A 23,024-nucleotide genomic window follows, 5' to 3' on the forward strand; every position below is an offset into this window, starting at 1 on the left:
TATTACACAATTATTGCAGCCATGTTAAAGGAAAAAGGAGAGGTGCTTAGAGAACGGAGTCTCCTTGTGGACTAAGTGTGAGTTTTGGAACCCAGCTGGCCTGCTTTTAAGGCCACACTGGGCGATCTTGGGCAAGGCCCATCACTTCTTGGGGCTTCTGCTTCCTCAGCTGTGACATGGGGATGATGGAGATGAGTCAACAGGATGTGTGTCGTGCTCAGAGCTCAGTGCTTCAGGCCCTAAAACTCTGGCCAGCTCTTGGTAGAGGCTGCAAATGTCACTTTCGAGGAGACCTGACTTACTACAGGGAATGGGGCGGGGTTGGCCTCTCCCATCCCTTACCCTGTGGAAAACAGAGAGCTGGATAGAACCTTTAACATCCTGCATAAACAGCACTGGACCTTAGGGACCAAGAGCCTAACCCCCCTGTCCCCAAGAGTCAAAATTCAGCACACTCTTCCAGAAGGTTCAGGAGGACTCTAGCAAGGACAAAGGTGATAAAGACCCGGAACTAAAATTACCAACAGGGTAGAAAGGAGTGTGACACGTGGGGGCTGGTGGAGCTGCCTGCAGTCTTGAGTTAGGGAAGAGCACACGCACGGTTCAGGTGTCTCTTGGTCTCTGAGGAGGCTGCCCTACGGTCTAAGTGTCCCGACTCAGCCCTCCGGAGGGCAGAGTTGGACCTTAGAGGAGGCAGCTCAGGGGAATGAGCTGAAAGACGATGCTGCCTAGCTTGAGGTGAAGTACCTTCAAGGGAGCTTCCTCGGGAAGAGATGGGAGCAGGCAGGCCTCGGGGGAAGCCCCTCCCCCACCAGAGCTCGGCGGAGTTCCCGGAAGGGGGCGGGGTCAGGTGGGGCTAACACTCTGGGGGATGGAGGGGTGAGGACTGGACTTTCCTGCTGGGGAGGGGAACTGGGCTGTGAGCTTTATGTTTTGGTATACTAGTGGTGAGGTCAGGGAACAGTTGCAAATATAAAAGTCAAAATACAGAGCCTGACACAGAGTAGGTTAAATGGTAGGTGGCAATGAGTGGTGTGTTATCACTAAGACATCTGGATGAGGAAAGCATGAACTGCTTCACGGGAGGGAATAAGGGAGCAGGGAGGGACACTCTGCTGTATTCTACTGCCCTGGCTAGGTATCTCGGGTGGCTGTCACCCTGGGCGGCGTGGAAATGGTCTGTAGCATTCTCTCTATACTTGGCCACTAATGGCTGTCATCCTGTTTTCATTGCCCAGAAGCTTGGTCTTGCCCAGTTCCTCAAACTGTAATATTTGGAGTCTTAGAATCTTGGAAGGGACCTAGAAGCCATCTCCCAGTGGTTATCAAACATTTTAAAGCAGTAAAGCCTCTTTTCTTCTTGAATAGAATTTTACCTTCCTCTGTTCTCTTGCTCTCTCAAATAAATAAATAAATAAATAAATAAATAAATAAATAAAATCATTTAAAAAATAAAAAGTTGGCTCAGCTCAGTTGGCTGAGCGTCGGACTCGATTTTGGCTAAGGTCATGATCTCAGGGTCCTGGGAGCCTCGCCTTGGGCTCTGTGCTCAGTGTGGAGTCTGCTTGTCCCTTGCACCTCCTGCCCCCGGCATGGGCCCTCTCTCTCAAATAAAATCTTACAATTTTTTTTTTTCATAGGACACTGACATATAAAACAAATAAAGTAGAATTTTGCTAATAAAATGTCCCTTTAAGTTGAAATGTATTCTACTGACTTATGATAGCATCAATCAAAGAGAACAGTCAAGGGGATTTTGAAAAATCCCCAGACTCGTAACTGGGGCTCTGGAATCTGGTTTCATTCTTCTACCAGATTTAGTTAGCATCCATAAAATTCAAGTCAAAGTGCAAATTGAACCTCAGAAGTACCCCATGATATTCACATGCCTCTGATGCAGCTCATTGTATTAGTCATGGATGGCCTGGGCAGGAAACAGCGCGCACTCTCAAACGAGAGTGTTTGCAGGGGGCTTAAACTTAATGAGAGCATTTACAAAAGCACAGGCAGGGCTAGGGAGCCACACAGGATGGTGGAATCCCTCAGGGCTAGTAACAGTGGTGTGGTTACCCAGCAGACCAGCAGCGGGGAGAAGACTGGACAGAGAGCTGCCCTGAGAGAGAAGTGACCTCGGGGAGACCCCAAGGAAAGAGAAGAGAAGGAGGTAAATACCCAGTCTCACTATCCTCCTTCTAACTGCCTCCTGGGGTTGCAAGACCCCAACCAGAAGGTAGAGGGCAAAAGAGACTAATGGAGTTCCCACAAGCCAGTCCCCCAGGACAGAAGGCAGGATGGGGCAAGGATGGAGGGGGAAGCTAGAGGAGCCAGTGGACACCATCCAGGACACTCCCACTCTTGTTTTTAAAGCTTCCAAGAATGAAGGCTCAGAGAGTTTAGATGACCTGCCCAGGGTCATGAAGTTAGGGGCAACGATGACACAAAGTCCTCTGATTCAAGTTGAGCGATCTTTCCACCACACTGTTTCTTCCCATTAGTCCAAGGACAATTCTAGGTTTCAAAGTGCTCATATCATCCATTCAATTTTCGATGTAGAGTTCAAGGGGACAGGCTTAGCCTACTGAGCCTAGTCTGGTAATTTCCTTTACTAGGATCAACTGTGCTCCACTATTGCTATGTAGTTCCGTGCAAGTCTCAAGACAAACCACGGCTATTTAGGGAAAGAGCCCAGCATGGTGTGCTTTGGAACGTCTGTCCCTCACTCAGGTCAGCCACTTTCTCAGAAAGGGCACGAAGAATGTCAGGCAAACAACGCAAAGGGACACACAGAACATGGGTACTAATGCTGGCCCAGAAATACCCAAGAGGACTCGGGCCTTTGAAAGCTGAACAGCTGCCCAGAGCTCTCGGATCCCTGATGACCTCTGTGCTATATTCAGTATGTCTCCCAAGGTTCTACCCTTGGCCTGCTTCTCATAGAACGTTTGGCTTTAGAAGAATCTCTTCTTCAAAAGAATGTTCTCATCAACGCGGCAGAGAACAACTATCGTCTAGTAGTCTTTGCTGTGGTTTGGGGCATTCATTCAGTGGCATGGATCCCTTACCCATGAACTCCAAGGAATTCACAGTTTGAAATAGGTCCTGCGTGGTTGGGGTATTGTAATCTCTTTGACTTAGCTGGACACTGTGGAGAAGCAAGCTTTGTGGTGAGGTGAACGCCATTTACTTATTGAGGGTTCAGGGGGTAGCAGTCAACTCACAAAGAAACCACACGAGCCAGAGCCTTTGCAAACCCTAAGCATCTTGGGTATTCCCTCACCATATGTAACCATTATGTGGCTGTTCCCAGTCAACTCCACCCAACTCTCCCTGGATGCATTCCCATCTCAAGTGCCAGAAGCACCCTCTCTCCTCCATTGCCACCCGTGCCCGTGTTGTTGATTGCCTACAGTTTACTGACAAGCTATTCACTCAGTCATGGTTGATCAGGGTATGTAGGAAAAACTGTGAATTTTTCTTCCATGGGATATTTAGGCACATAGGCAACTCTTTTATCCTAGGCAATCGAAGGGTCAGAATGACCCTCTTCTCTTCCGGAAGGGTAGCTTAGCTTTTTTTTCATAGTTTTTCAGATTACACAATACCAATTCATGGTTTAGGTGAGGCTGATTCTTGTCTGTGCAGCTAACTCCACTCATCTGCAGCTGTGCATGCTTCTGGTCAGACGAGGACATCCAGCGACCTTGTTTTAACCTAGGACACTCTGTAACTTCCCTCATTGTCTAGGATTATAATGCATAAGCCATTTATATTTGAATGGACGTGACCACCAATCTATTCTCTGTAGAGAACAATCTGGCACTGTATAAGTAGGCTCTCTGCGATATAATCCGAGAGAATTCTGAAAGATGTCCTTATATAAGGCATTCCCATAAGCTATTCCACAGGTGAACCTCCAAGGGCAGCATAATTCTACCGCTACAGTCCTATCCACCATGTAGACTATAATAAAGTCAAACAGAGCCATGGCAAAACAAAAGGACAGCAATGTTTCATTGTCACAGTAGGACTATCAGCACACTCAGGGTCTTGTGCATACTGCTGTGTTGGCCTAGGTAGACTATTTGACCTTATTTACATATGTCAGGGAAGGAAAAAGGGTTATTAAGTCTGGGTCCCTGCTATGAAATACACATATACTCCCTCGCTTGATTTAAATCCTTAATACTATTAACATGGGGTTCTTGCTGATTCATTAATCACTTTCCATTGCCATCTATGACATTTAAAATCTTATGGGATTCTGATGAATGAATACAAATGACTCGCTCTATACTATAATTACATCCATATTTTAAGTCTTTTGTTTACTTTCCTTTGCTAACACTCTTATGTAAGGCGTATACTTTCTTTCTCATCTTTTCCAAATTAGCAAATGTTACATAGCACATTGTTAACAGAGGTTTGGCCTATGTATTTAGATTTAGAGAAGTTGTAATTTTATTAGTAGGTTTAAGTTTGAGGAATAGATGTTTAATTGGTATACATTAATAGTTTAGTAATATTTTTTTCTTAAAAAGGAAGATTTCCTGGCTAGTGAGAGACCTCTTTAGCCCAGCTGACTTTAAAAAAAAGTCTATTTTAGATTCATTTTAGATTTACAGAAAAATTGTGAAAGTGGCACATAGAGTTCCCATATATTTTACTCTCAATTTCCCCTACTATTAACATCTTACATTAGTAGGCTATGTTTGTTACAGTTGGCAAACTGATATCGATACATTATGAACTAAAATCCATACTGCATTCGGAATTTTTTTTTTAAGTTTTTACCTATTGGCTCTCTCTCTCTCTCTCTCTTTTTGCTGGTTCCATCCAGAACACCACATTGCATTTAGTCATTGTGTCTCCTTAGGCTTCTCTTAGCTGTGATAGGTTTTCCTCATGATTGGTCTTGAGGAGTACTTGTCAGACAGTTTATAGAATTGAAATTCTGATCTTGTCCTCATGATTACATTGGGGTTATAGGTTTTGAGGGGGAAAACATACATCAAGGGTACATATTATCAACATGATTTAGGAATGTTGCTATTGGGGCACCTGGGTGACTCAGTCGTTGGATGTCTGCCTTTGGCTCGGGTCATGATCCCAGAGTCCTGGGATTGAGCCCTGCATCAGGTTCCCTGCTTGGCAGGGCCTGCTTCTCCCTCGCTCACTCTCTCTGCTTGTGTTTCCTCTCTTTCTGTCTTTCTCTGTCAAATAAATAAATAATTATTTTTTATAAAAAAAAAAAAAGAAAGGAATATTGATATTGACCTTGACAACCTGGCTGGGGTAGTGTTTATTGGGAGTCTCTTTCATAAAGTTACTCTTCCCCCTTTCCCATGCTGCATTCTGTGGAAGGAAATCACTGTGCACAGCCCATACTTAAGGAGTAGGAGTTATATTCCCATTTTATCTCCAAAAAATTATTTGGAATTCTTCTGCACAGAGTTTTGTCTCTTGTCATTCATTCATTACTTATACAAGTAATATATAATATTTATATATTAAATACATATAAATATATTCACATTTATATTTATATATTTATATAAATGTAAATATATTTATATTTGTCCTAGATATATTTAAATATTTAAATATATTAGATATATTTAAATATTTATCCTAAATATTTATTTTAGGTTTTGGATTATACTCAAAAACCACTTTATTTATACTGCTGCTCAAATTATGCCAGCTTTGGGCATCAAGAGCTCTTTCTGTGGCTCCCACATCCCTTTGACATACTGTTAATATTGTGGGGTTTTTAAAAGCACTATCTTGCCTTTTGGCACTATAAGATGGTCCTGCTCTAGTCCCGGAATCCGTTCAAGAAGTGGTTTCTTTTATTGGGGAATGTTCATAGAAACCAAGAGCTGGGCACTGGGTGTGCTCATTGCCACTGAGGTGTCACTGCTACTAGGTCCTCTCAGCTAACAGATTAAGAAAATAGAGGTTTGCATACTAACCTGTGAATATGCACATTTCTATAAATATTGCTGTACATAGCCATCTGTTTCTATACGAAGCTAAACATGACTTGATGCTGACATCATGATACCACATGGATCAGTCTAGTCTCCTCCCCCCTGCTTATCTCTAACTTCCCAGTCCAACAGCAAGAAACCCAGCTCCCACCATCCATTTACTTCATTTTTCTATTCCCGTGCCCCGTGTAAGATTTTTATTATTTATTTATTTTTAATTTATTTGACACAGAGTGAGAGAGAGAGAGAGAGAGAGAGAGAGCGCACAGCAGGTGGAACAGCAGAGGGAAAGGGAGAATCAGGCTCTCTGCTGAGCAGGGCGCCCAATGCAGGACTCAACCCCAGGACCCTGGGATCATGACCTGAGCCAAAGGCAGATGCTTAACGGATTGAGCCACCCAGGTGTCTGTACCCCATGGAGAGGGGTTCAGAACCGCTAACCCATATCCCCATGTCAAATAAGTTTTTCAACGAAAGTACAGTATTTGTATATAGTTCCTTCTGCCTTAGACTCAACTCCTTTCCAAACGTAGGTAAAGACCTTTTCCTTCCACCCATTTCAGGGAGGGGGGTTTGTACATTTATGACATAGAATCTTTGGTCGCACTCCCCATTCCTTCCTACAGTACTCTGACCACCATAGTAATGTTTGAAATTTGTGTAGGTTAAGGTTTACTCTTTTTTTTTTTAAATTAATTAATTAATTTTTTTTAAAGGTTTACTCTTTGTGTTGTAAAGTTCTATAGAGTTTTGGTGAACACCAAAATATTTTTGGTGAATGTGAAGTATCATGAACCCACTATTACAGTATCCTGTAGAATAGTTTTATTTCCCTAAGAAATTCCCTATACTTCACCTCTTTAATTCTCCCTACTCCCTTCAAACCCTTGGAAACCTCTGTTCTGTTTACAATCTCTACAGTTTTGGCTTTTCCAGGATTTCATATAAATGTAATTACATAACCAATTCAGATTGGCTTCTTTCACTTAGCCCTATGCATTTAAGACGCATTCATGTCAGCGTGGCTTGATAGCTCATTCTTTTTTTATTGCTGTGTTGTATGAATACATTGAAAGGACCAACGGTAGTATATCCATCCAGTCATTTATTGAAGGACATTGGGCACCTCCGGTTTTTAGTGATAAATAAGGCTGCTTAAACATTCAAGTGCAGTTTTTTTTTTTTTTTAAATGGGCATAAACTTTAAAATCAGTCGGGTAAATACACAGATGTGTCATGACGGATCTATGGTAAGGCCATGTTTCTATGTGTGGCTTTCTAAGAAATTGCCAAACTGTATTCCAAAGTGGTTTACCATTTTATGTTCCCAGCAGCAATGAATGAGAGCTTCCGTTGTTCTACAAACTCACCAGAAGTTGCGGTTGCCAGTGTTCTGGACTTCAGCTATTCTAATAGATGTGTAATGTCTGTGTTCCTTGTTTTTTGTTGCTGTTGGGTTTTTTGGTTGTATATGTAACAGAAGCTCTCTTAACTGGTCATCCTTATAATGCTCTTGATTTCCACTTAAGAGACTCGAGAATTAACTGACATTCTCTACTTTTCTTTTAAAACACAGGCCAAGAGTCTGTTCCCTGGTGAGGGGACTCCCTTGCTCATCTGTGCACGTAAGGCCCCACCTGAAGAGATCCGTGCTCACCAACAGTCACTTTTGTTTCTGTACATGTTTATGCCAGACACATTTGCTATAATTATATAATATTTCAATAAATTACATAAATTGATAAAATGTGAGGATGAAATGAAAGCATTGTCTTTCTTTTGATGAAAACTTAATGAATGCTTTGGGAAAGACTTCAAGGCAAGTGACTAAAAAATGCTGTTGAACTGGGTGTGGGTGAGGCCACTAATGATGAAAATGGGAAAATTGTAAACATCTGCACTCAGATTTTCTACCCAGATTTCTTGTGTTTCTTTTTTTTCTTTCAAGTTTTCATTTAAATTCTAGTTAGTTAACATATAGTGTCATATTGGGTTCAGGAGTAGAATTTAGTGATTCATCACTTACATACAACACCCAGTGCTCATTGCAACAAGCGCCCTCCTGAATCCCCATCCCCCTCTTAGCCCATCCCCCACCCACCTTCCTCTTCTTGTGGTTCTTAAAATTACTCAGACTAGAAAACAGAGAAGGATCAGAGATTTGGTTTAAAAAACAAGGGAGGAGTGAAAAAATCAAGTCAAAGAAAAGGACTCAAAGAAAAGGACTATGACCTGAACCTCAGGATTTGCAGGGTCAGATTTTACACTAAGTGATGAATAGCTTGCGTGTTGGAGAAGTGGAGATGCATGTAAGTTTTACGTGTTACTCATGTGGAGAAATTATCTACTAATCAGACTCCTGTTCAGAAAAATTAAAATATGAATGTATTTTAAAAGCATTATTTGTACTTAAAAAATTCTGTAAGCAACTACTGGTCTCTATTGTATTGGAAAATAGGGCTGTCTGTCAGACTGCATTCATTCACAGGGGCCACTCACCCTCACTATCCCAACCAGACAAGCTTGTGATTACAAAGACAACATTTATTTCTATTATAGAGTCACGCCTATGAATAGTGAAAAAAATGCCCCTTGGTCTCTAGACACATTGGAGTCTTCAACGGGACAGATTTCCTCAATAGCTCTGGTCTTTAAGTACTGACCTCTAAATTTTACATTATATTACTATGTCCATTCCAGAACCCCACTTACAGATTCAAAAATTCATTTATGGGGCTCCTGGGTAGCTTAGTTGACTGAGAGTCCGACTTGATTTCGGCTCAGTTTATGATCTCAGGTTTGTGAGGTCAAGCCCCATGTGGGGCTCAGCACTCAGCTCAGAGTCTGCTTGGGATTCTCTCTCTCCCTCTGCCCCTCCCCTGCTTATACTCTGTAAATAAATAAAAGATAAATAAAATATTTTTAAAAATTGATTTACTGTAGAAACCCATGATCAATGTCAACAGAAGGGAACAAACATGTGGGGTGTCGTCTTCTAGGCATTCCATTGCTACCTAGGCTTTTCTGGCCTGGTGGTTGATATGTTCTGGTTCCAGCGGACTGCTTTGTGTGCCTCTAACACACATATAATCTGCTAAAGACTGCTTTAATCTGATTTTTGGCTTTCCTGATACCAAGATCACTTGAGTACCTTGGCTATTAGTCATTTTGCTAGAAAGCTGCCAGGATTAACAGTAATAATCTAACTTGAGTTCTATCATGTTTGGATTTTTCTTTTTTTTTTAAAGATTTTATTTATTTATTTGACAGAGAGAAATCACAAGTAGGTAGAGAGGGAGGCAGAGAGAGAGGGGGAAGCAGGCTCCCCGCTGAGCAGAGAGCCCGACTCGGGACTCGATCCCAAGGCCCCAAGATCACGACCTGAGCAGAAGGTGGAAGGCAGAGGCTTAATCCACTGAGGCACCCAGGTGCCCCAGGTTTGGATTTTTTTTTAACCTTTCTTCATGTTTAAAAATTTCCAAAGGGGGAATTTTGATTTTAGTAATCAGAAAATAAGATTAAAATAAGCTAACCTGTATAGATTTAGAAGTTGCTTTGCAAAGTGCTTTTAAATCTGCCATCTCTGGAGACCTCCACAACCATCTGCTCTGTGATTTGTCGGCTTTCTGGTACTTTGGTCTCCAGTTTACAGTCTCTTTGTGAATGAGCCCTCTTGCTTAACTCTAGACCCCATCAGAAATAGAGAAGATGGCCTAACTTGTGCTCTAACTGAAACCCATTGTTCTTATTCCTTATCACACTTTCTTGAAGCATTGGAGAAGGTGTTTTGCAATGACTGAGAACATACCAACCACCAGGCCCTAAGAGCCCAGGTAGCAAAGGAATGCCTAGAAGACCACATGCCACACGTTCATTCCCTTCTGATGTTGGTCATGGGCTGAATGTACCCACCCCCCACCATGATCACATGCTCCCTGCCTGCTCTCTTGCCTGCACCTGCCTGGACTGCTCCATAAAACTCCCGGTGTCCATCTTGCCAGCCAAGAGGTAGGTTATCAAGGCTTAAGCCTTTCCCCTCCCTTGGCTGCTGGCACCTGTAATAAATTTCTCCCTTTCTCTTGTCCAAACCCTCCTCTCTTGAGTTATTGGCTTCTCTTGCTATGATTTCATCCAAATTTATTCATCAACACTGTTGGCAAACAGAGCCAGGAGCTAGGCTTCAGCTTTGTGCAGGATGCCCAATGGGCTCCCCAGGTGGGAGTTCACCTTTTCTTTTCCTGAGCTAGTGGCTGGGAGAGATGGTTCAGTAATATTTTCTCCCCATGTCGTGCTCCATGGTTCTTGGACATCCTCAAGCCCAGACACCATCACCTCCACCCCAGTGCTTTTACCCTCTTCTGCCATGGACTTTCCATCAGTTAGGGGTCAGTAAGTCTTGACATTTAGATGAAAGCTGTGAGTGGTCTCAGGGAAATCTCTTTCGGAGAGCTCATGATATTTTTCATTGTTTCGAGGCGTTCTTGGAGCCTGTGCAGCCCATCCATTCATGCCTGCCCTTGCCTGGAACTCCTCTAACACTGAGATTTCATTGGCTGACCTATCCCCTCTGAAGCCACAACTTATGGTTGCAACCCTCCCTCTGTGACTATCACCCCACACATTTATACACAGCCATCAAGACACCCGGATTCTTGCTCCTGGCTTTTCCATCAGTGTATCAGAACACACTGGTCTTAATATCCTTTCCCAAGTAGCTTAGACACAACTTAAAGAGTGTTCTGCACATCCGTACGTTCCAGTGTCTGGGGTGGGGGTGGGGGGGCATTTGTTTTCACCAGCACCAACAACAAGCAATTCTGACACCTGGTGAGTGTCTTACAATTCAACACAATCCTGACACTATCCAGAGAGGTCACCAGATCCCACAGGTGAAGGGTTCAGTCCTACCAGGCTTCCCCCAACCCCCATGTCACATGCCAATTGCCAGCCTACATTATCCCTTGTGGTTCCAACAATGGGCTCAGAGCGGAGGTTCCTTCGATCCCTTCTTGGGTTTGGTTAATTTATAAGAGTGGTGCACAGAACTCAGGAAGCCCTTTTACTCAGTAGATTACTAGTTTACTACAAAGGATATTGAAAACTATGAATCAATAGCCAGATCAAGAGATACATAGGGTGAGATCCTGAACAAAGGAGCTTCTGTCCTGGGGTCCAGGAAAGAAGTTCTGGTTCCCCAACCTGGAAGCTCTTGGACCCCCTCGTGTTGGGTTTTTATGAAGACTTCATTACATAGGCATGATTGATTAACTCATTGGCCATTGATGATTGATTCAACCTCCAACCTCTCTCCCTGTCAGGAAATCAGGGTGGTGGGACTGAAAGTTCCAACCTCTATTCAGGATTGGTTTTTCTTCCTCTCTCTCTCTTTTTACTAAGCTCTACACCCAACCTGGTATTCGAACTCACAGTGCTCCACTGAGCCAGCTAGGAGTCTCAGGGTTGGTTTTTCTACCAGCCCTCATTCTTAGAGGCTTCCCAAAAGTCAGGACACTAACATAAACCCAGTCGTAGTGGGAAGGGACTTGTTACAAATACCGAGGTACACATTTCATCTTTATGGCTCTGGAGCTTCTGAGGAGCTAAGGACAGGAGATAAAATGTTATAAAAAAATAGGATCTTATTGCTCAAGAAATTCCAAGGATTTGGGGAACTGTGAATCGGGAACCAAAAAGACCAGGTACATATGAGAAATATATTTTGGTCACCTGAGTGATTTAATATATATTTCTTATAAATCACAATAGCTCACCACTGTCCGATATTTCACCTACTTTTGCCCCCTTGCCCCCCACTTTTTAAAAAAATTTTTTTAAAAATTTTTTTAAAGATTTTATTTATTTATTTGTCAGACAGAGATCACAAGTAGGCAGAGAAGCCAGCAGAGAGAGAGAGAGGAGGAAGCAGGCTCCCCGCTGAGCAGAGAGCCCGATGCAGGGCTCGATCCCAGGACCCTGGGATCATGACCTGAGCCAAAGGCAGAGGCTTTACCCACTGAGCCACCCAGGTGCCCTGCCCCCCTCCCCCCTTTTTTATCTGACCTTCAGGAAAACTCTAGTCCTGGACCTAAGCCACTGTTCTCATCCTTTGTTATGCCTGCACTTCCTTGTCCTGCTAGCAAAAGTCAGGCAGCTGATAGCATTTTGACACCTCAAAGGTATCGCCCCCAATCTCATCCAGCCAGGTGCCTATGAAACCCTAGTCCGGGTTTTCTCTTCTTTCCCACAATGATTTCAAAATACCTTCTCTCAAGGCCTCTCACACCCTCCTGACTCATGGTCACAACCTCGCCCTCCGTGGGCACCAACCGCTGTTCAAGGTGGTGACAACATACCTCCAGAAGATTTCCACTTCTTTCCATTTCCAAGACATTGAAGGTAACAGAGAAACATCTCAGAGCAGTGATTTTCAAAGTGAGGTTCCGCGGACCAACAACATCAGCATCTCCCGGAATCTCATTAGACATGTCCTTCTCATGCCCCACCCCAGATCCCTTAAATCAGAAACACAGAGGGTGGGCCCCAGGACCCTGGGTTTCCAGAAGCCCACCAGGTGATGCAGATATATGCTAAATTACTGCAAGAACAATGGTCTTAAAATAAGAGGCAGCTTCTGCTTCCTTCTTTAGCCTTATTTCTGGCTACATTGCCAGCTCCATTTTGTTGGATTTCGTTGGATCTTCTGACCTTGCAGAGCTATGGAACTAGCCATTGCCCAACCTGACCAAGCTTTCTCTTGGCTCAGGAAAGCTGCCACCTCAGCTTGGAAGACCCAGTTGCTACTTATTCTCCGTTACTCCCTGTCTCTCAACATGAGGAACTTCAGGAACTTCCCACATCCTAGAGCTAATCTAGATGTGTGTGTCTTTTTCCTATAGTTTTGCAGTGAAGGAAAGCTACATGACAACATGGTGTGCATTTCGAGTATCATTCTTACACATTCATTTGGCTCTCGTTATGTGGATCAGTGATGAGCTTGGCTGGAAGTAGGAGAACTTCAAGTTAAGTGGGGGGAGGGAGGGAAGGCAAACTTTCCAGATGACCTTGTAGCCCCTGTGTTTCCAATTTACGATTTCAGAGAATAGCTCTCACAAATGCATCAGACTTTCCTGGGGTAGATGGCACCCTTGTGTCATTCAAATTAATTCTAGGAGAAAGAGGTCTGAAGGAAGGAAGAAATTAATTTGAAATAAATTACTCTTTTCAGTAATTTGCTCTTTTTATGAAGCCAAGCAATCAGCTAGAGCTAAGAAAATTACTTCCATGTGAATACTTTGCTTTGGAATGATAACTTTTCTTCTGTGGGGAATGCATTTCACCTGGCCGCACTGTGAAACCAGGTTCATCTCTTTTCAATGGTCATTTGCTAGGAATTTTTAATTTGTTAATTTCCTTGTGGTTTCTACCCAACAACACGCTGGTCCAAGTGTTTTGTTTTTTTGTTGGTTTTTTGTTTTTTGCTTTTTTTTGGTCTCTTGAAAATCTTTTGGTTCTGTGTAAATAGAAGACATACCTATGTTAGAACCTGATGGAATTCTTTGGTATTTTCTGTGCAATTTTCAGGCTGCTGGTGAGGTAACCTGACACCTGGATACACACATGCATCATATAGCCACTATGACCCATTAATATGAGTTGAACTCACAATTTTTCAGCTGTTCCAAACCACAATCACATGATCCTTCAACTTGGATATTATCCTGTAAGAATATTTCAGAATTTTCATGATAATGTTACCTATAATCTTAGCAATAGAAGAACCACGGGGTTTCATATTTCAAAGCTTCCTGAATACTTATTATGTAGCATTTTCTAATTTTTAAAAAATTAGAAATTTTTAAAAAATTAGAAATTGCTTTTCCATCAAGATATGCTCCTGAATTTTTTAAGCATAATCTCATAATTTCCTTTTATTTAAGACTAAGCTGAGTAAATAAAGTGCAATGGGTTATACTTGTTCAGTTAAATTTGTCATTGTGTGTTTAGATTTTCTACATCCTATCTATTTATTGTCTGCTTAATCTATCAGTTATTGAAAGGTTTCTTAAATTTGCAATTCCTCACGGTAGTTCTTTTATTTTTGCTTCACCTATATTAAGGCAATGTCCTTCAAGGACAGCCAGATGCAGAATGGAGGTTACATAGCCCCTGTATCCTTAATAATTCAGTTGGATACGAAGTGTATCTTACTTTTTGTTAATGTAGTTGTATTAGTTTTGGATTGCTGTTGCAACAAATCATTACAAATTTAGGACTTAAAACAACACAATTTACTATCTTATAGTTCTGTATAGGACGAGTCTGACCTGGGTTTTCTGGCACGGAGATTGAAGTGTGAACAGGGCTGTATCCCTTTTTGGAGGTCCTAGCCATGAATCTCTTCTCTTGCCTTTTCTGGGTTCCAAAGGCCACCTAACTCCCGTGGGTCACGTCCCCCTTCGTCTGCCTTCAAAACTAGCAATGTTAATTTCTCCGTGGGGTCCTTTCAGAGTCACATTTTTCTCTGACTGCCCCTCTTCCACTTTTCAGGTCTCCTGTGATTATGTCAGGCCACTTGAATAATCCAGAATAATCTCCCTATTTCCGGGGTAGGAGATTAGCCATCTTAATTCCATTTGCAACCCATTTTTCCTTGGCCATGTAACCCAATATATTCACAGGTTCCGGAGATCGGGGCATGGATAGCTTTGGATGGGGGCTGTGGTCATCATTCCACGTACCACTAATAGCTGTGGCAGTTTCTTTTTAGCATGTATATAGTAAATCTCTTTAGTTTTAATCATTGAGAGTCCTTGTGTTGTCGGTGTGTCTCTTGAAAATAGCATGTAACTGGATGGATTTCCTCCTCCTCTGCTTAAATAGCAGATTCATTGTCTCACAGCTCTGGAGGCTAGAGGTCCAAGATCAAGGCAGGACTGGTTCCTTCTAGGGGCTGTGAGAGAATCTTTTCCATGCTTCTCGCCAGCTTCTGGTGGCTTCCGGCCAACCTTTGGCATTCCTTGGTTTGCATCTTCATCTTCACATTGTCTTCTCCCTGCCTGCACGTCTCTGTGTCCAAATTTCCCCTTCCTACAAGGACACCAGTCATTTTGAATCAGGGTCTACTGTAATGACCTCATTTTAGCCTAACAAATTCCATCTGCAAAGACTATTTCCAAATAAGGTTACATTCTGAGGTGTTGAGAGTTGGGACTTCAACATATGAAATTTGGCGAGATACAATTCAATCTGTAACAGTTCTCTTTCTTATTTTTGCACGCTTCAAAATTCATCATGACATTAGGTTTACTTATTTGGTTACTCAGGATTTGGCTCTCCTTCTTACTACTCTTTACTTCTGTGTTCAATTTTCTTCTTCTTCAAGTATACTTAATCTTTTTAAAAATTTTTTTAAATTTAAACTTTATTTTATTTTTTCAGTGAGTATACTTAATCTTGACTTGTTTGAAAATGTCTTTATTATTTCCTCACCACCCCCTCCCCCACCTTTTTTTAAAATGTCCTCACTCTTGAATGACATTTTAGTTGGGTCTATAATTCCAGGTTGACACTTTACCTTCTTTCAGTAATTTAAAGATATCATTTCGGTGTCTTACAGTTTCTTTTGCTACCATTGTGAGTTCTGCAATCAATCTCATTGTGGTTTCTCTGTAGATGATATTTCTTTTTTCTCGCTGGTGGCTTTAAAGATCTCTCTGTTGCTTGCTGCAGTTTTACTAACCATGTCTAAGTGTGGATTTATTTTTACTCATTCTGCTCGGGATCCATTGTTGTCCTGAGTCTGCAAAGATATGTCTTTCGTCATTTCCAGAGAAATGTCAGTCTTAATATCCAAGAATATTGCTTTTGCATATTTTCTCTATTCTGTCGCAAAGATTTCTTTTTTCCTACAAGTATAATTTTTTTGAGGTATAAAATACATGAAAAATGCACACGTCGTAAATGTATTTTGATGAGTATTCACAAGCTAAATACCCCGGCTTTACCAGCACCCTGATCAAGAAATAGAACAGGGGCATCTGGGTGGCTCAGTTGGTTAAGGGACTAACTCTTGATTTTGGCTCAGGTCATGATCTCAGGGTTGTGAGATAGAGCCCCACTTCTGGCTCTGCATTGAGTGTGGAGTCTGCTCAGGATTCTCTCCTCTGCCCCTCCCCCACCCTCTCTCTCTCCAAAAAAAAAGAAAGGAAGAAAGGAAGGAAGGAAGGAAGGAAGAAAGAAAGGAAGGAAGGAAGGGAGGGAGGAAGGAAGGAAGGAAGGAGGCAATAAAATAATATTAGGACTTCAAAAGCCTCCACAGGCTCTTTACAGTCATTATCTACCTTTCCCATCAAGAATAAGCACCATCTTGACTTCTATCTGTATAGATTAGTTTTCGCTCTTTTTGAGCTTTATAAACATGGAACCATGCGGTATGTACAATTCTGTCTCTTTCATGCAACATTATGTTTATGAAATTCATCCGTATTTTGTATGTGGTGGTCATTTATTCACTCTTGTCATAGTATTCTGTTGTATCAGAATTTTTATTAGAAACACATTGGACCATCTTTCCCATCCTTCATGTCTTTCAACCTCTCTCTTCCATTTTCTATCTTTTAATTCTTAGTTTCCTCAGATTTTTCTTCATGTTCACTAAGTATTGACTCAACTATATTGCATTTGATGCTTAGCCCAACAACCGAATTTTGTATTTCCATGACAGACTTTTAAAAGAAAGATTTTATTTATTTATTTTAGAGAGAGAGAGTGTGTGTGCACGAGCATTTGCAAGTGAGCCTGAGTTGGGGGAGGAGAGGAGGAGCAGGGAGAGAAAATCTCAAGCAGACTCCTCACTGAACGTGGAGCCCAATGCGGGACTTGATCTCATAACCCTGGGATCGTGACCTGAGCTGAAAACAAGAGTCGGATGCTTAACCGACTGAGCCATCCAGGAGCCCCTCAATGAGTCTTTTTCATAATTTTAAAAGCTCTATTTGGCCCTTTAAAAAATATGTTTGTTCTGTTTTTTTTTTTTTCAGGGTGTTTATGTGTTTAATTTTTCTTCTGTGTTTTTAAATCTTAAACATAATTATTTAAGTTCAGATGACTCTTAAATGAATCTTCAGAGGACATAATGTTGGTATTTGTTGTACATGCTTACTTTTGTTCTTGGTGCATATTTTCCTTATCAATAAGTTTGAATTGAGAGCTGATTGTTCAGGAGTTTCTTACATTTGGGACTCTAGTGTAGTCTTGGAGGATTTGCTCTTCAGAATGGTTTCATGGATTTCTGCCTGGAGTCTCAGAGGTATCATTAAGGTCTGGGCTAGCTTTCATATTAATTTCTGGGCTTGGAGGTTTCTGAATTATAAAGGTAATATATATTAGAATATATAGTAATATGCATATTAGAATATGGAGTAAGGTCCAAGCTGTGGTTCTGAATTCTCAGATGAGATTCTTTTCCTGCTGAGTCTAATAGTGAGACAAATAACAACCTTTGCCCAATAAACTATTTGTGATTGAGGGAAGTGTATGGAATAATGCAGCCAGCACTGTGACTTATAGCTGGGTCACTGACTCCATGACAGAAGTGGACTTGGAATCCAAGAATGAGTCCCAAGACTGGGGTTTCAGTGAATCTTGTTGCAGAAATAGGGTAAGAGAGAATCTGGAAATTAAGTAAGGATTGGTAATGGGCTATCAGAGAGGCAGAACAATATAGGAGCTGGGACAATGAGCAGTGGAGTGATCCTGGGGCTTATTTTCAGTACTCTGATCTTAGTCCTGGTATTACATTTATTTTATTTTTTTTTAAGATTTTATTTATTTATTTGACAGACAGAGATCACAAGTAGGCAGAGAGGCAGGCAGAGAGAGGAGGAAGCAGGCTCCCCACCGAGCAGAGAGCCCTAAGTGGCGCTCAATCCCAGGACCCTGGGATCATCACCTGAGCCGAAGCCAGAGCCACTGAGCCACCCAGGTGCCCCAAAGTCCTGGTATTACATTTAAACCATCATTTTGCTTAGCTTGAGGCCTTCTCTGGACTGAGGCAGGTTCTTAATGGCACAGTGGTGGCCAATCTCATTTACAAAATTCTGAATTATGGGAAGTTGTTTTTAATATGGTCCTATTGTCTTGTCTGACTTTCCCCATCCTACCTGCTGGAGTCACTCTCCTTCCTTTCCCAGTTCAAAGCCTCTAGGACCAGGTTGCCAACCCCCACAAATGTCTATGGGGAGTGGATGATGAGGCAGCTAACTTAAGCTCATAAAAAGATGGAATGGTGACTGAAGAGAAGGAGGGATGCAGGGGCACATGGCTTCTCAGCTCCAGCTTATGGTTGTTAAGTGGATATGCATGGTCTGGGCTGGAAATTTGGATTTTTAAAAAAAGAAAACATTAAAAAATGTCAGCAACTCATTCAATTATAAAAATGTGCTGTGCTAACCAAAAATACATCTGTGGGACATTGGTCTGCAACTGCTACTCTGAGCTGCCTTCCAGAATCTTCCAGCTGCCTGAATTCCCTCATTCCATGGCAGCCTCTATTTTCCTCCAGGATTACTTATCAAATATTGTGTTTTCCCAAATCATCTGCATTCTTAGTTTTCCACCAAATACCATATTCCTTGAATGACTATATATGAACAAATTCTCACAAGTGTGTGAATGATGGATAGTTTCTCCCGAAGTATGTTGGACCAAACCAGAGTGGTAACCCCTGCCCCTGGAGCATAAGGAACAGTGTCCTGTGTGCATGACTGACACAGGAATGTGGGGGTATCAGTGAGCGTGGGCTTGGCATCCAGATGTTCACGCCTTCCGGCTCTCCACTTAGAAGTGGAGAGATCCTGTCTAAGGGGTTTGCCCCTCTAGACCTTGATTTTCTTATCTGTACAGTTGGGGTAATAAGACTTAGCAGTGTTGTTGTAAGGCTGTTTTCGTTTCTGTTTTATACTCACTGCTTATTTTTGTTCAGATTATGGGAATTCTGCAGTTGCGAATCAAGTCAAGCCCCTCCATGTGTAGATTTTGTAGATGTGGAAGACTGTGGTTCAGGGGATCTACCCAATGTCTTAGCTAGCCAAATTGGGAATTCATTTGCAATATTTATTTTTAATGATTATTTTTATGGTGCAATTGACTATAATATCCCATAGTTTATCTGTGAGGCTATATAAATTAATTATTAAAGCAAGACTGACTGTGGCTCTAAAACCTATCAGATTAAAGTATTGGGAAAGGATGTGGGTATTTCCAACCCTTTCATTGTATGTAACAGTTATATAATCTGTCTACTTAATCTATATTATGTAATCTCTTTAAGCCTCAGTGTGTCATCAGGAAGAAGCAGTATCTGCTTTGCCCATTGGAGAATTATTCTGAGTGTCAATGGTACGACTTCCTTCCCAAACTGCGGGTGCAAACATGGTCTCATCTCTTTAAGGAATTAAAACTAACCCAAGATCATATGTTCTTGACCGGCAGAAAGGTCAGTATCTTCTTCTCGGGGCCATCCTTCCCTCAAACTGTTCAGGAATCTGAGGGTTATAGAGTCCCACGGTGGGGGCCAGGGAGAGGTAAGTGGTTGGGTGTCAAAACCAAAGTTTCATCAGTTCTCTATTGCCACTGCTCCTTCTTGCTGCACATAGTTCCTGTCAGAACCACACCCTGCAGAGACTTTTTTCTTAGATTTATTTATTTGGGAGTGGGGAGGAGAGGGAGACTTCACACCGAGTATGGAGCCCGATGCCATGAGATCACGACCTGAGCCGAAACTAAGGGTAGGATGTGCTTCACTGACTGAGCCACCCAGGCGCCCCAGAAACTTTCTACATTCAAGGAGAGGATACTTCCTGTGGGAAGGCACAGCCCTGTGAACTCCTCAGCCTCACTTGCATTCACATGGTGGCCCTGGTCAATGAAGACACTTGGTCCTGCACCTCCTGAGAGAGGGATGCTGGTGTGGTGCTGACTGAGGTCCGTGGCAGTTCCTGTGGATTGCTGAGGGACGCTGGCCCCTGCTCGGGCTCTCAGGGACAAAGGTCTCACAGCTCGGCTGTTTCAACCCTTCTGGCTGCTGTTTCAGGGGGCACCTGGGGAGCACTTGGGTGATCTCCTCCTCCTCCTGGACAGCCACACACTTAGAACGCAGGCTGAGATCCGCCTCTTTTGTGACCTCTAGGGCAACCTGCCCTCCACTCTCCTCCCCTTACTTTAGGGTCCACTGGTGACTGACTCTCCTAAAGTTGAGTCAGGTGACTTCTGGAACATGCTATGACTAAGCAAAACAAAACGAAACAAAAAAACCGACACAAGTTAAGGGGAGAAAGATGGTCTCTTCAACAAATAGCATTAGGAAAACTGGAGAACTGGACAGCTACACACAGGACAATGAAACAGGACCACTTTCTTACACCATATGCAAAAGTAAACTCAGAATGGATTAAAGATCTAATTGTGAGACCTGAAACCATAAAATTCATAGAAGTACAGACAGTAATCTCTTTGATATTAGCCATAGAAACATTTTTCTAGATATGTCTCCTCTGGCAAGGGAAACAAGAGAAAAATTAAACTATTGGGACTACATCAAAATAAAAAGCTTTTGCACAGCATTGGAAACCATCGACAAAACAAAAAGACAACCCACTGAATGAGAGAAGAGATTTGCAAATGATATCTCCAATAAGGGGTTAACATGCAAAATATATAAAGAACTTATACAACTCAACACCAGAAAGCCAAATAACCCAGTTTAAAAATGGGCAGAAGACTTGAACATTTTCCTAAAGCAGACATCCAGATGGTCAATAGACACATGAAAAGATGCTCAATCACGCATTACCAGAGGAGCGCAAATTAAAACCACAAAGAGGTATCTCCTCATACCTGTCAGAAGAGCTAAAATCAAAACACAAGAAACACCCAGGGTTGGCGAGGATATGGAGAAAAAGGAACTCTTGTACAGCGTTGTTGGGAATGCAAACTGGTGCAGCCACTGTGGAAAACAGTATGAAGGGTCCTCAAAGAATTAAAAAACAGAATTACCATATGATCCATTAATTCCACGACTGGGTATTTACTCAAAGAACATGAAAACACTAATTTGGAAAGGTATATGCACCCCTATGTTGAATGCAGCATTATTTACAAGAGCCAGGATATGGAAGCCGCCCACATGTCCATCGACAGATGAATGGATGAAGACGTGGTGTAGACATGCGACGGAATATTAACCGTAAAAGAATGAAATCTTGTCTACACAACAACATGGGTGGACCTAGAGGGTATGATGCTAAATGAAATAGGTCAGTCAGAGAAAGACAAATACCGTATGATTTCACTCAGATGTGGAATTTAAGAAACAAAACAAATGAACAAAGAAACAAAGAGACAAACCAAAAACAGACTCTTTAACTGTGGAGAACAAACAGATGGTTACCAGAGAGGGCGCGGTGTGGGGGTGTGTGGGAGGGTGTGGGGGGGTGGGGTGGGGTGGGGTGAGGCTGGGGGGGGTGGGGGAGTGGGGGATGGGTGAAATAGGTGAAGAGGGTTAAGAGCACACTCACCACGGTGAGCACTGAGCGATGTGCAGAATTGTTGAATGCCTATATTGTACGCCTGAAACTAATGTAATGCTGTATATTAATTATACTGGAATTACAAAAAAAACCCAACTCCCAACCAATGCAAGTGAGATTTTTCCTCCAGACGCTTGATACACGTGAGCTTCCCATTGCATTTGAGCTTTTTCTTTAATATGCAGTTATGCTATAAAATCAAATTGATTGTGAAATAATACGGTGATTTGGTGGATTAAGGATTAAGTAGCATAAACCGAGGGCCACATACTCTTTAGCAAAAGCCTCCGGAGGTCTGGACCTTTCATGAAGGGGTCATTTGCATATGAACTTGAGGTGCTGACTCACCGTCCCAGTCTCTGGCAGCAGGAACTGGTTGCTGCAACTCTCTGCTGACCTCCCCGAGACCAGTGACTTAGGCGAGCAGAAGCCAAGCTGTAGGGCCCCGCGTGAGGTCACGGACGGGAACTGCCTCACCTGCACCAGCTGCCCACCTGCTGGTCCTTCCCTCCGAGGCATCACAGCTTCTCCTCCGAGCTAGTGCCCCTCCTGGGATCCACGGAGCCACCGGCCCCCCGGGGTAGATGAGGTAGATGATTATAAACACGGAGCCTTATTTTTCTTTGTTTAGAGTTCCATCAGGACTAACCAGTTTTGTTTTGTTTTGTCTCATTTCGAACTACCAGAAGTTCAGTTCAGTCGAACCCGAGGATTCGGTGGAAAAACCTCAGCCTACAAGATCGATAAATCATTAACTTGTGCAGCCCTCGGAGGCCCGTTGCCGGGGTTGCCCTGCCACGTGACAGAAGGCTCAGCGGCGTCTGAGGTCGAAGGAGAAGTTGGTAAGGATTTAGCCGAGCGTGAATCCGTCTGTTCTCCCCGTGCTCGGGGAGGGAAGGGCTGAGCGTGATGCTGCACCACCACCTAGTGATAAACACACGTACGTCGCCTACACCCCAGCGCCGTGCTGCACGCTCGCTGTTCAGGACGCCCTCCGGATAACACAGGGCCCCGTGCGGAAACCTCAGGGCCACAGATCACATTATTCCTCACTCGTGGCTTTTGCTGATCACTTCTGGGATTTCCATGTCATGGCCGAGGTGCAGAAAGCATCAGGATGTGATGGACACTTCGGCATGTCGTTGGCTTCCCGGGCCCGGGTCCTTGTTAGGAAGTGTCCCCGGCTCGTGCTGCTGTGGCCACTGTGGCTTCTCAGTGGCTCCCCGGAGGTGACACGATGCACCGCGTGAGGGTCTAGTGTCCCAAAGGATGCAGACTGACCAGTGAGAAACAGGAGATTGGAAGGAGCTGGTGGAGGAGTGGTTCTCCCTGTTTCCTCCCTGATGGACTGTTGGGACATGCAGTGTCCACATTGTCTCTGGAGACGTCTTCCAGGACAACCAGAGTTTTGTCGGCGCTGTGGCCAGCGCAGGACTATACCACGCGA

The 23,024-nt window shown here is 42.9% G+C and overlaps 1 long non-coding RNA gene across 1 annotated transcript in view; it reads right to left on the reverse strand.

Moving 5' to 3' along the window:
- The window catches only part of LOC308339417, a 32,317-nt gene extending 10,011 nt beyond the window's left edge, over window positions 1-22,306 (reverse strand). Inside the window, exon 1 of the long non-coding RNA XR_013966515.1 lies at window positions 22,055-22,306. This is a non-coding gene — a long non-coding RNA (uncharacterized lncRNA). The remainder of the gene's footprint in view (window positions 1-22,054) is intronic.
- Window positions 22,307-23,024: the final 718 nt, after the last annotated feature.

Source organism: Martes martes, assembly GCF_963455335.1.
Source record: "Martes martes genome assembly, chromosome: 3".
In the NCBI taxonomy this organism is placed as follows: domain Eukaryota; kingdom Metazoa; phylum Chordata; class Mammalia; order Carnivora; family Mustelidae; genus Martes; species Martes martes.